This window comes from Cynoglossus semilaevis, chromosome 1 (assembly GCF_000523025.1).
Source record: "Cynoglossus semilaevis isolate Cse_v1.0 chromosome 1, Cse_v1.0, whole genome shotgun sequence".
In the NCBI taxonomy this organism is placed as follows: Eukaryota; Metazoa; Chordata; class Actinopteri; order Pleuronectiformes; family Cynoglossidae; genus Cynoglossus; species Cynoglossus semilaevis.
The window spans coordinates 8,364,919-8,378,605 of NC_024307.1; the positions used below are offsets into that span (position 1 = coordinate 8,364,919).

The window sequence follows — 13,687 nt, forward strand, 5'->3', positions numbered from 1 at the left end:
TTTGACCTGCATCTCACTTTCTCACGAGTGCTGCAACCACAGACCATCACAAGGTCATGTGTTCTTCTATGTATTGATGGTCACTACTTGCTATCACCACTGTGCAGGGGGCTTGTTAAAAAAAATAACATATAAAGGGTCTGTAGGTACATGGGTGGTAAGCGCTGCTCCCACCGTTTTACGGAGTGTGCTTGGTATGTCGGACCCCTCTGCAGTCAGCATTGATCGACCTCCCTCTCTGGATGTTCGCTGCAGCATGATCCCTCAAGCAACAAGCCAGTAATTGATCCTGTAGTACTGTTGTGGATTCCCATGGCGCGCCGACTCAACATGTGCAGTATGTGCGAGCTCGTCTTCTACATCTACTGGTTTGTCGAGCCTCACCTCGCTAACCTCTACACTGGACTCTGAGTGTATCCAAAGGCCATAGTAATAGACATAGAACTCAGCTAAGCAGTTCCTTTTGCACCCTACTTTCTTATTTTATGTTTTTTGTTTTCAATAAACTCCACCATACCTCTCTGGTGGAAAAAAAAGCCACTTCCTTTAGCTCAGGTTTCATTCACACTGCAGTTCACCCCATGATCAAAGTGATTTTATGTAGATGACGGTAAATCACCGTTCCTCCAAGTTCTCACCACGCCGTGCTGCACTTGATTGTCTTGCCACTTTAAGTCACTCACATACCATAAAAGAACCCATTCACGTCCTTCCAGTTTGAGACTGACTGACAGGGAAAATGAGTTCATGCCAAGGGAAAAATTGAGGTTTTCAGAGAAGATTAGCAGCTGCCAGCCAGCCTTTAGATCTCCCTAAAGAAAAAAAAAACACTTTCACACATACAGTACACTACATTCCTGACCATCTTCATGTACGGCCAAAACCACATATAAATACTATTTAACGCAGATTTGTACTCACAGAAACTTCATACAGGCTGCTCTTTCTCGCACCTCCTGTACCAGTTTATCTACAATTCAAAGGGTCGTGGGTTTCGCCGCTGCCAAATTACAAGCTCCATTTGCCAGCGTAATTAACAGATCATAGCATTCAGTGAAATTTATTGATGCAGCCCAGTCGCCCGCCAAGCTAAACAGGATAGACCTTACAGATAACCATAAACCTGGCCATGGAACCTGACACCTTGAAAAAACAAACTTGTTACGGGGAGTCTGTTTATATACTCCCCTCTCTCTCGCTCTCCCTCTCTCTCTCAGGGAGTCTGTTTATATACGCCTCTCTCTCTCGCTCTCCCTCTCTTCGCTCCACTGTTTCGGCTGACAGTTGACTGTTTCACTTCACGGTCTCTGTGGCCATGGTTGTTAATAAGAAAAACCCCAGACTCACAACCTATTCCTTTTGACCACAACTCATTGTACGTTTGTCTGCGGGTGCCCCTGTGGTCGATACTGTTTAGATGAACATGTGAATTCAGAGGAGAGGACACTCACAGCAATCAACCTAAACAATCCTCTCCAGTTTCTCGGGAGCAAAACAAAAAAATGGTGGAACACAAACATATCCAATCCGAGCTGACACAACAACAAAGGGTTTAGAAAGAGTGGAAAAAACCTGGCGTCACAAAGGTTTTGTACCAGAAATGTGTGGGAAAAAAACAACAACCTGTCATTACTGTACATTTACATGTATGATGACTATTTCAAGTTAGAAAAAAAAACACACACTCACACACACTCTGCCCGGCAACTGACAGAATGAAGGTTCCAACCCATGGAGCACCAATTGGTTTCTCTGGCGAGCCATCCCTGATGCTGTCACTGCTGCGACAGAGGTTTCCAAAGGTGAACCTCTGCCAAGAGGGTTGAACATTTTGTCAAATTTCTTGCATCACGCAGGTTTGACATTGTCTGGCCAGTCCAGTGTCCTTGGTGGGTCCAGTCCTCACTGCACAGGAGACAAAAAAATAAATCCTATAAAGCAATGGAAAATCAGAGTATGAAAATGTAACTCATTTGTGAAACAAAACAATGGCTTTGATTTAAGGTTTATTGGAATAAAACCACACAAAAACTGTTTTAAAGCTCTTTCAGAAATCTTCTAAAGAATTTGGAGAAGCTGCAGTGCTGTTGGGTCAACAACGTGGCCGTCTAATTCTTTTGAATTCATTTATTGATTTTTTTTTTCCAAATTGTACCATGGAGACCTCAGTGTGTAGAGCATTCCATCCCATAAAGTAGACCTTTGTGCTTCTACTGAAGACAAGATAGATGGTTACTGTAGCTCCTCAGACACATGCACACACACACATACACAAACCCTGGAGTTAAATGGGTCCCTAATGGTCAGAATGTTTTCATTTTTAAATCCCATCCATGGTCAACCTTTGGGGTCGCCAAGACAGGCTCCGAGTCCGATCAGCATGAGGACAAAGCTTCATTCCTAGTAACAATCCAAAAGACCTAAAGTCTTTTTACTACTATTACTATTTGCAATGAAACACTTTTTATTTTTACAACTTGTTTACTCCTTATGACCCAAGGTTAACTTGTAAATCCAATCAATACTTCTGTGTAGTAACTTCTTCTTGCCCTTTAATTTGACTTAAACAGGTGTGAAAGACACAAATGTTGTCCAGGTAACATCGTCATGTTTCTCCATAGAAGGAAAAAAAATGTTTTTAAACCTATCCTACCTTAGCCAAACCAGCAGGTAACAAGTAAAACATCTTCAGAAAAGGAATATGAAGTGAACTGGCCCCGAATCTGTTCTTTTGGAATATTGGGGCAGAATAATTGGTGGCTCCCAAAAAGATCTTTAAAGTTGCACTTGGTAGATTTTGAACCTTGAAGCAATCAGCATCTGTGTATGTTCGCTGTGTTCAACAAAACCATTAGTACATCTCTGATGTCACCGTAGTACAAATAAAAATTGTACTCTGTACTACTTAGGTTCAGATGCCCCCCTGGTCTGTGCACAGAAGATATGAGTGCATTCATCTTTTTTGGTAAGTTTCTAAGTTAATGTTTCAAGTCTGGCTCACTTCTCTCGGGAATGGCTTCTGGGATGTACGAAGAATCAATGTATCAATCAAAGCAAGGTCTAAATGAGACACAAAGGAATGAAAACATTGCCGTGTAGCTAATTGATCCAAGGTTGTTGAAGGAATTAAAAGAAAAAGAAGACAAGGCTTTCTTCATTAGCAGAAACATTCTAAATCTCACTCCAGCTCCATTTGGAAAATTTTGCCAAAGGGCACAATTCCAAAAAAGACGGAAGGAGTGAAGATTGATTTACAACTGAGCCAAACTGTTGTCTTTATTTTCTGTGAGTTCCATGAATAACAACACTTTACTCTTGAAAGTGCAACAAACTTCTGCGGCTAACGTGAACATTAACTTTAACAACAGCACATGTCACTATTCCCCTTAGAGGCTGGCCATTAGCAGAAGAAGAACCTAGACCAGGTTTAACTTGTCAGGCTGCTTCAAAGAAAACTGTGTGGGCCTCTCGGAAGCCTCCCCAGCTGATGGAGAATTATTGATTGCGTGTTCAGATATCTTGAGGCGTTGGTGTATAACACTGGGGTTTAAATTCAGCCCGAATGCTCAGCTCATGCATAATTTATGTGGTTCCCATCAAAAGGTAGTTGCTATGCAAACTAAAGAGGCCTCAAGAAGCGTTTTGTTGAAAGTTTTCACACATCAACAAGCTCAAAGCCCAGCATGAGTTTAAAGCTGTAGGTTAAAATCCCTGAAAGGAAAACCGTAAAAATTTACCAACGCTTTTGCAACACCAGTGGACCACGAGTGCACGGGGGGCAAGACATTAAACCACAATTTATATTTGGTGTGATATACGTTGAGGAATAACACCATTACCGTGGAATGAGTCTCTACAGTTCATTAATGAAATTTTAAATGCATAGTCTACGTTTGGTCTCTAATTTCTCATACATGTGTAATGAGAGCTCTGAAGGCAGCACCAAACTCCAGTGTTTTTATGTTCCTTCACGCTCCGTCTTGCATGTAAAACCAAACAGGCATTAGTTGAATAATGAAAGGATCATTAATATATTGATCCGTCTGTCTGTACTGACCAATGCTCCTCCAGGCTGTGCTTTTCCTCACGCTAAAGACATTTATTTAGGCAGAGAGGCACAATTACGTGTAATTACAGGAGATGGTGGAGAATGGACCATCAGTTGTGAGAACTTCAGAAATTATTTAAAAGACGTCCAGATTGACTTCCATTAAACAAGTAAGGAAACAAGAAGTCATCAACCTCTATTTGATTGTCCAACTATATATATATATATATTATCAGTATCGTGGGTTCCATACTGTAGCAGACACCACGCATTCCTCGGAAGCAGATAGCAGAGAGTCCTAGGTTCGATTCCCAAATTATGTTATTTCTGGTTTACGACGTCCTTGACCTACAGTGTTTCATACAGGAACTTGTTGGCAAGTGGAGTGGATTCATTCTCACACAGTAATATATAATAATATAAAGGCGGGAGATGACTCAATTCCCATTCACATGTTTAACGCCATACATTGGACTGTGCTACATTCACTTTCACTTTTTCCCCTTTATTATGGCTCCCAAATGTAAGTCAGACTCTTCTGATGTTTTTAGGTGCTATGATGTTATGATGTTACCACTGTGTTAGCGTAGCTGAGGTACTTAAGTGTGTTACAGTATTGGGTTACACTGCACCTTTGGAAAGGAATTCCGATATAAATCACTTAGTTAAGGTTGTACAGTAATATTTGTTGTTTTTTGAACATTTAACAGTTAGCAATTAGTATTAATTAAATTAATTAATTAATTAATTTCTAATATAATAATAGCTAATTAGTGTTTCTGAGTAAACTATAGTCTGTTTCTCAACATTCATTTTTTTGAGTCTTTAAAATAACTTCATTTTAGTTATTGCTTTTAAATGTCACATTTCAATGTTGAAAGTTTAAGAACTGTCTCTGGTGGATAAAAGATACAACAAAGTTCTCGTAAAATGTTACACCAGGCAAATATAAGGTGACACATGGATACTGTGAGGTAGGAGTTTGTTCAAGCTATGGTTTGAGAAATTTGTCTCAATATAATGACATTTTTATAGTCCCATAAACTGAATATGGTTTTCCTCAGGAAAATGACACCTCTATGAGGAGGATTAATACACGAACGTGACGTTAGAGGTTTGATGAATTCAACGAGGACACGACAGTGGACAGCTGCTGGGAGGATGAATGAATCCTGGCTCAGCTCTTCTTCTTGGCTGAGTGGAGAAACATGTCCTGCTTGACTCAGACAGACCGCTCTGTAATGACACTCTGACTGTAGGATGAACCGTCGCCTGTTCACAGGTTATGAAGTGGACAGTTAGCAGTATTCAACAACTACTGTATATCCTTAAACACTCCACCTGTACCTGTATTATATGTAGAGTGTTTATATGTATTTAAAGCATCCACACAGTTAGAGGTGAGTATATGTAGTAATGAACATTACTACAATACAATTCCCTGTGTAATGATGTAAGAAAAAATAAGCAAAAAAAAGTGTGGGCTAACTATTTTTGTCTGGTACTTTTTAAAACTTTATTTAGTCAAGATAAATTAATTAATATTTGTTTTTTTTTTCACACTGCCACCTAGCCACATTTTTCCTCAGACTGTCTCAGACAGCATTTCTATGCTAAATTTTAATCCTCAACTATTTTTCCTAATTTCTCTGTCGTATGTGATGTCATTTATTTATAAAATTTTATTATTAAACATACACTACAGTACACACTACTTCTAAAGCACACGTGATACTCCTGGTAAATGGAGTGCTAAATATTTAGTGTCATCTCACTACCTCAGAAACACTTCGTACATCTGTGTTTTACTACAATATTTAACATATACTCCCCGTCCCAGACTAGCTTGCAGCTGTTTTGCTGTGATTTTAAGTTTTAAAAGCAGACCAGATAAACAACCAGCGCTACAGCCGTCAACTCGGCAGATGACTGATGTTTTTCAGCACGTACCACACAAGCAACTTGTTTCTCTTCAAAATCACTTGACGCCTCCTATGAGTCTTTGAAGACAGTTCTCGTCTTTCATTAATAAATATTACTGGATGTCTAAGAGCCCATTTGACTTCCAAACGGCTCCTGCATTTAATCTCCTGATGCTCTGGGGTTTGTGTTTGCAGGCTCCAAGACATAAAAGGAGAAACAGGAGTACAAAGTAACATAACAGGTGGAATCAAGGCAGAGTTGAACTTTCTTTTCTCTTTTACTTCTTTCCTCTTTATTTGTATGTACTGCTCATTATACCCTCGTGTGTGTCTGGCACAGCGGGAGGCTGGGGTTTTGACAGTGCCTGTCCTCATTACTGCCGGGCGAGCACCTGAGAGATGAGATGCATCCTGACACCCAAGGCCGATTCTCACCTCCATTAACACCAGCAGGAGGTCGCCATGATCTGATTACAGGAGGGAATGAATAAGGAACGGAAATACAGTCGAAACAAGAAGGGAGGGCAGGGAAGGAGGGGAGGTCGAGGAAGGAGGGAGTCGGGGAGACACGACCCAAGAATCGGCGACGAAAAGGTGACGGAGTAAAAGGAGAAAGAGAGGACAGGGGAGAGGTATGGTGAAGCAGTGAGATGATGAAGGGGGTGGTTGGTGATGCTGGGGGTGGGATGCCTGGAGGGTGGTAGTGGGGAACTGATGACAGCAGTGCTGTCTGGAGAGCATAAACCAGAAGCTGTGAGGCCTAATGATTGAGGACATTGGTACAGTGCTTGGCAAGGGCGACTGGATATGATCAATAACACCTGATGAGGTGTCTGAGTTCGCTCTGATGTGCATCAAAAAGGAATATGTTTTTCCTCCCCGTTTAATCAATGGGAAGAGTGTGAAACTAATTGGGCAAAATTGCAGGGGCATTTATTGATTAATCAAGCAGAAAAACGAGGGGAGCATATCAGGGGCCAGGGCCTCTACATGAGAGGGCAACGACATGGTGTTTTGATTGGTGAAATGAATCGATATCTCGGAATCATTGGCTAGCCCGTAAACGTCGGAGGAGCATGAAATATTCAAAAGAGCCGTGGCAGCTGCACCTGCAGATCCACAGAAAGCTGAATAAAAACGAACTGGCATCAATTTTAAATGCCAGACAGACACACAGAGGTGAAGCAATCCTGTGGATGATAGGATTCATCCATGGCACAATGTTATCTTCTCTTTCTTATTCTTCACGTGTACAAGGATTTCAATATACAGTCAATGTGGCGTGCTTTAGAATGAAGCATGTCTTATAGATTCCACTCTCTTCCCTCCGCAATCTCCGCAAAATCTCATGGTGCTGGTGCTGTTTTGCATTGTGGGAATGTGTCGCGGAGCGGTTTGTGCGTGGAGGGACGTCACAGTGGGGTCCTGTGAAAGACAGGAATTGTGAGTCTATAATCTCCCGTCTCTGTTGTGCCGAACCCCTAGGGAGAGTTGGATCAGGCCACTTGATTCAGTCTTTTAGTTCCACAATGGTGAACTACACTATAAACCCGTACAAAAGCCATCTCCCCTGTCGAAGAAGATGGAAATAACATTGGTTGGGGGAGAAGAGGGAGTGAGAGGGAGCGTGGCGGTGAGGCTGCCACAAGCACTCGTACAGCCATGCGTTCCAAATCAGAAAGCCTTCATACTTTTCTGCCCCCAGAGTGCATTTGTTACATTAATGTAAATATATATGTATCAAGCAGCTAGGAGTTACAACTACTAGGACAGAATATTACTTCTTTTAAAGAATATATATAAAAAGAAATTAGTATTTTCATATTGAAAAAACAAAATAGAGTAGCCAGTCCACAATTATATCTGGAACTAATCTAAATGTGAAAAATACACAACTAAATTTTGATGAAAAAAATAAAAGTTTTCTCTAAGTGTACATGTAAATCTATTGAATTAATCAAGAAACACTGTCGTTGCCAAAAATTTTTTTTTGGAATGTAAATCATTTCCAAATGGCTCAGAGTTTTGCCACTGGCTTGATAAAATGATGGAATGTTTTTCCTAATAGGCTTTCATTTGTTTTTATGTGTCCACGTAAAACATAGCTGTTATTTGAAAGACTTATTCAGAGAACAACAAAAACAAATCAAGTCAAGCAACTAAGTGAAACTGTACACAGCATAAGAACAATGACTGGAAAAGTGGATGCAATTGACTTTAGTCTAACAACGAGGAGAGAGAGAGAGAAGTGAAATGTGTGCATTTCGAAGAAACTATGAAGAGGGAGAATCACTGATGCCCATTAAGGTCACACAGGTGTCAGGGTTGAAGAACACCAAGTGCCTTGCACAGACAATTTAACTCGATGCTGTCGATCTGGAGGCTACTGAGAGGCGGTTGATGCGCGTCTGGATGGTGTATTGACCTCTAAGTGGCCTCACAGTGTTGCTGATTGCCGACTGTAGTCAGCAGGGAGGCTGGTGGTCTGACTCTGGCAGCTCCTGGGCTCTGAGTATCTGTCCGTGGAAAGACTCGAGGCCACATTATTCTGAGTGGAAGTCCATTGGGTCTCGTTGTTTTGACCCACTACAGTCCTGTTTACATACTAATGAGGGATTTAGTCTTCACTCAGCACGGGTGCTGAATAGTGTTAACGTTTATTTGGTTGGCTCAGGAGTCGGTCTGGGCAAAGACTAATCCATAAAAACTCTGCAGTCTCCACACGAGCTGCGTCTGGTGAAACTCAAATTATCAACCCTCGAACATGTTTATGGATGCAACCGGGTGAAGTTGAAGCAGATCGATGGACTTTAGCAGCTTGTTAGGTGTTCGGCCAGTGAGCCATAAGTAAATGTCATACAGTGTGTCCAAAATCAATGCCTTTAGTTCACGTTGACTCAACACTTGTGAACTTTTACAATTTTCTCAGAAACATTGGACACAAACACAGTATATTTCCTTCCAAATATCCTCCAGAGTACTGCCTTCTCACCAAGTCCAAAAAAAGTGATTTGCTGACCATCAAAGTCTCATTTACCAAAGACCGTGAAAATGCAGTAACACTAAGAGAGTTTTTTTTTTAAACTTTGCTCAAAATATCATTACAGATTTTATGCAACATGAATAATTTGTGTATAAGTAGACATTGAGCACCGTAATTAGAATAGACCAGGACAAACATCACACACACCTGTCTCAGTCAATTTATTGAAGGCCAGTTCCAGTCTGCTGTTCTAAACCTGACCACTGTAATGATGAGCCATCCATCAGGAACGCTGCTTTTAGGCACCCCACTAATAAGTCAGTGTAGACCAGACTAGATGAGATGTGGGTACGAGCACAGGGGAATTCCAGAGCTCAGCGCCTTTCGTGTTCTCTATGAGAACTGCAGATGTTAAAAAACTGTCACAGTACAACATCAACATGAAGAAGTCTCTCTCCTGGGATCTCCTGGAGTTTCTCCAGGTTCATTCAGACATCATAGCCATTACAGATAAGCTGCTCTCCTTCAGCTACATCTTCGACAATGAGAATGAAGCTGTACAGATACAACCTCTAATAATGCTATGGATTTTCGAAGGTATGCGACCTACCTTAGAAACACTAGAATATTAGTGTTTCATAAAAACAGGTCCAAACATGTGACAACAACTGCTTATAGTACAGACTCATGTTGCACCAGTCTTGTATTAGTATTTTGTGATAGGTCCAAAAGCATGATATTCAACCCAGCTCTGATTGGTTTGCATAAACGCATAAAAACATAAAGCATGAAACACAATGTGTTAAAATAGCAAAGAGATTAAACTATCCAAAATGAGGTCAAAGGTCAAGGTCACATCAACTCTAAACTCAATTCTGTCACATATTTGGGTCAATCATGAGTATTGAAATTACCATGCAGTGAGAGTTAGTTAGTAGGCACAATTTAAATTGAAAAAATAAAAATATGAAAATAAAAATTTAAAAACATATTTAATCAAAACTTGAGACACGTAGCAGGGTGAAGTGATTTAATTAATCATTTAGAAGACAACTAGTCATGATTATGTAAACAGAAAATACTAACTCAAAAAACATGACAGCGTGAATTAAGACTGTCGACAGAATAAAAAAAAACTGGTAATAATTACAATTTTGTGTAAATAAGCAAAAACAAAGCTCTTATTAAAGCTTGTTAGAAAATACCAAATGACTGAACGTGGTTTTACCTGACTTTAAAAGCAAGTCAAACTCAATATGCTGCATCGACCGATAAAAGCCTTGAGTTCTACATTTAGGTCATAAATTATTTTTTAATCAAGTACTGCTTGAGCTTCACCAGTCGTGAACACGGCAGCCAGTCAAGGATGAAGGAAGAGCTCTGAGCAGATGAGTGTGTAACGCTGAGAGACAACATATTTGACAATCCCCGTGTTATGGTGACTAACTCTGTCTCATATTTGACAGGTAAAAAGCTCTGAGAGAAGCCGCTGGTAAATCTCTGAACATTGAAAAACTTAGGTTTTAGCAGTGCAGTGGGGATGTAGACAGAGGGACCAGAAAGTCAGACCTGCATTTACAACCTGTTTGGGATTTGGCTACTGCACCGTGACTAACACCCCTGTTGTACCACATATGCTGCTGAATTTTAAGTCTGGCATTCTGCAGGAGGTACAGGTTAGTAAGACTGGAGAACAAATACCATCTGTTAAATAAACAAACACCCAACATCGCCCCGTCGTTGTTGGTTTTTTTTCTCCATGCAGGAGGAAAACTTTTCAATCCCTGAAACGAATGCAGGCCATTACGGCTCAACTCCAGACGACCAATTATGTTTTATTTTAGCACTTAAAGTTTGCAAAGGAGCGTGGGATATGGCCCATAACATACACGAGCAAGCTGCTGCTGCAAGACTGCTGCTTATACTGGCCCCTCGGGGGTCTTGAGGACGGGGACGGAAGGTGGTGCCGAATGGAGACAGCCACCTGCATGTGTCTGCACATACTGTACGTGCGCCAATTACTCGGTGACAGACAGTGAGAGGGACCCTGACAGGATATCGCCGCTTGGCAGATGCCACGCACAAATGCTTTACACTGGCTTGACGGCGAGGAAAGGGAGTTAGATGAGGCCCGGGTCTGACAGCCCGGTTGGACCAGGGCCAGGGAGGGAAATATAGGAGTCATGGCAGCAGTGGAGGAGGGAAGTGGGAGGATTTGCTAGGGGCAAATCAGAAGAGGGGGCACAGGGAAGATTAATATTAAATTCATCGGTGTGACAGGTGTACGACAAGCGGCGTATGGATATTTGGGGGTATGTTTGTGGGTCAGTTTCAGTGTTTTGACCCTTAACTGTTCATGAGCCGCGACAAGGTCATTTCACCAAGTTCGCCAAAAGCTCTGTGAAGGCCCAGTATTTCCCTTTAAACTATTATTATTTTTATTTTAACAAAATAATAAACCACATCCACACGTTCTGTCCTGAACCACATCTCTTTGTCTTTCTAGGTTTATTTTTAAATTTAATTCCCTTTTTTTCCATCCCTGGCTCATCTTCACTTTTACTGAATTCATGGATAAAAAGTGTCAGACATGGTCATAAATTTGCTTATTGTATACTGCAATTGTTATGCAAATGAGGACGAATTCTGGAGGCAGCAACCGTATCCTTTTAGTTACAGCATCACCAGGGCTCGCAGACATGTCGCTGATACTTTCATGGCTGTGAAGATGTACTGTAGCAGTAGTGTGTTGACTGGGTTATACCGTGGAAAGAATAAATATTTTGTTTTGGGTAAACACGGAATAAAGTAGTTTGTTTTGTCTTAGAATCTGCTTAAAGAAAGAAAAAAATGGCAGAACACAAAGTAAGGCTTGGTGGAGAGCGATGGGCGATACCAGAAACTTTAATTAGAAACGATACCAATTACTTTTTTGGCATTTTTTTCCTTATACCGATATTGATACTTTTCGTATTTTTAACCAAATAAAACATCCCAAACTACAATATGTGTATGTCATAACATAGTCATAAAAAATTACCTTAAACTTTTCTTTTTCACAAAATAACATAAATCAGCGTTCCCCAACATTTTTGTACCATCATTACATTTTCAAAATAAAACATCTTTTAGACTTTATTCCGTGAGTATCGGAGTCTAAATTACATTTGATTTTGAAATATCACCAGATTTTATTTAACTCAAGAAAATAAAATGATATGACTGGATTCTCTTTGAATAAAGTAAATAAGTATAAATGAAGTACATTTGTTCCACTGCCGAGTACCAAAATGATCTACGGACCAGTAGCGTTCCACGCACCATGAGTTGTAACAGCACAGAAGCCTATTTGTTGTAAGTTCCCCTCAAAAATGTGGAAGTGACAAACAAGCTTTTTTCATATATGAATTATTATCGATAATTTGAACGTACTTTGAACTTATGAACATAATCAATACTCAATCGATACTAGTGTGAGTACCAATGTGTCAACACCACATACTCAATACTCTATTCAGTAGTTGAGAAGAAGTATCTGTGTTTGACTGGCCTGCCTGCAGTCCAGATCTAACAACATCAAGAGGAGAATCTGACAGCAACAACAAATTGATAAGCAGCTCGCAAGAGATTTACATGAGTAAAAAATGTGAGACATTTTTTTTTTTTAAATATCATAAATAAAGACTTTGCAGATTCAGGGATTGGACCAACATTTTAAATATACCTTTTTCCTGTATATTCCTGTCATGTTAGAGTGAGACACGGAGCCTCAGACATGACAAACATTGTTCAAGGTTGAGGGCTCAGTTTTAAAGCAACGCTCGTGTCAGATTCAAAAGAGAGATCCAGGCAGTGACACAGAGTTTTCTTTCATACAAACAAAGAAGCTCAAAAAAACAGAATTTCAAAACAGAATGTGCTCGGGCAATATGATGACAAAATAGAGAAGAGTAAATAGATAAGAATTCTATCCTCAAGATGCTCCTTCATGCCACTGTGTTGAACAGCGTGCATGAGTGAAAAGTGTTTTGGTGTGGGCTTTCAAAGCAGAGAAGAATGAGAGGGTCTCCCCTGTGACACTGGCGACCTGCATCATTCATGTTTTATATATGGCATGATTACAAAAACACACACAAAGGCTCAGAAATGCGCAGATGTTCGCACACATGCAACAAAGAGCGTGGACACTGTCACTGCCTTGATTCCCCCAAAGCCTGGGTGGACTGCGTGACACCGTCAAAGTATTCCAGGATCCCCCTGCAGGGGGGCCTAGATATAAGAAGCTCACCATTGCTCTCTGTACTCCCAGGTAAATGACAGTGGGTCAAACTCTGATGAGGAGGCAGCGGTGGAGAAGAGGCAATAGACTGGAGGGCTTTTGTGGAGATGGAGGAATATTTACATCTGCCACTGAGGCCACACAGACAGACAGAGTACAACACACACAGAAATATCATATACCCTACACACACACACATACACACGCACACAGCAGAAGGAGCTGCTCAGATGGGCAGTTCTGTCACCAACGATTACCCTCCTGCCACTCTGACACGGAGAGATTGGAGCCATACGAATGCCTCTGTAGCCCTAAGCGACGGTTGGGGGCAGAAGTTAGAGTGATCCACCACTCGCTGCTTATGAGAGGTCATAATCAGATGTGAAAGCTGTCTTGTACGCTCGTAGGCAGCATTGTGGCGAAACGCAACGGCCGTTGAAATATTGATGCCGTTT

General features: G+C 40.9%; 1 protein-coding gene across 1 annotated transcript in view; it reads right to left on the reverse strand.

Moving 5' to 3' along the window:
* Nucleotides 1-1,253: 1,253 nt before the first annotated feature.
* sox11a (SRY-box transcription factor 11a) overlaps nucleotides 1,254-13,687 on the reverse strand; it is a 436,554-nt gene continuing 424,120 nt past the window's right edge. Inside the window, exon 7 of the transcript XR_003051995.1 lies at nucleotides 1,254-1,905. The gene's annotated coding sequence lies outside the window, so the exon portion shown is untranslated. The remainder of the gene's footprint in view (nucleotides 1,906-13,687) is intronic.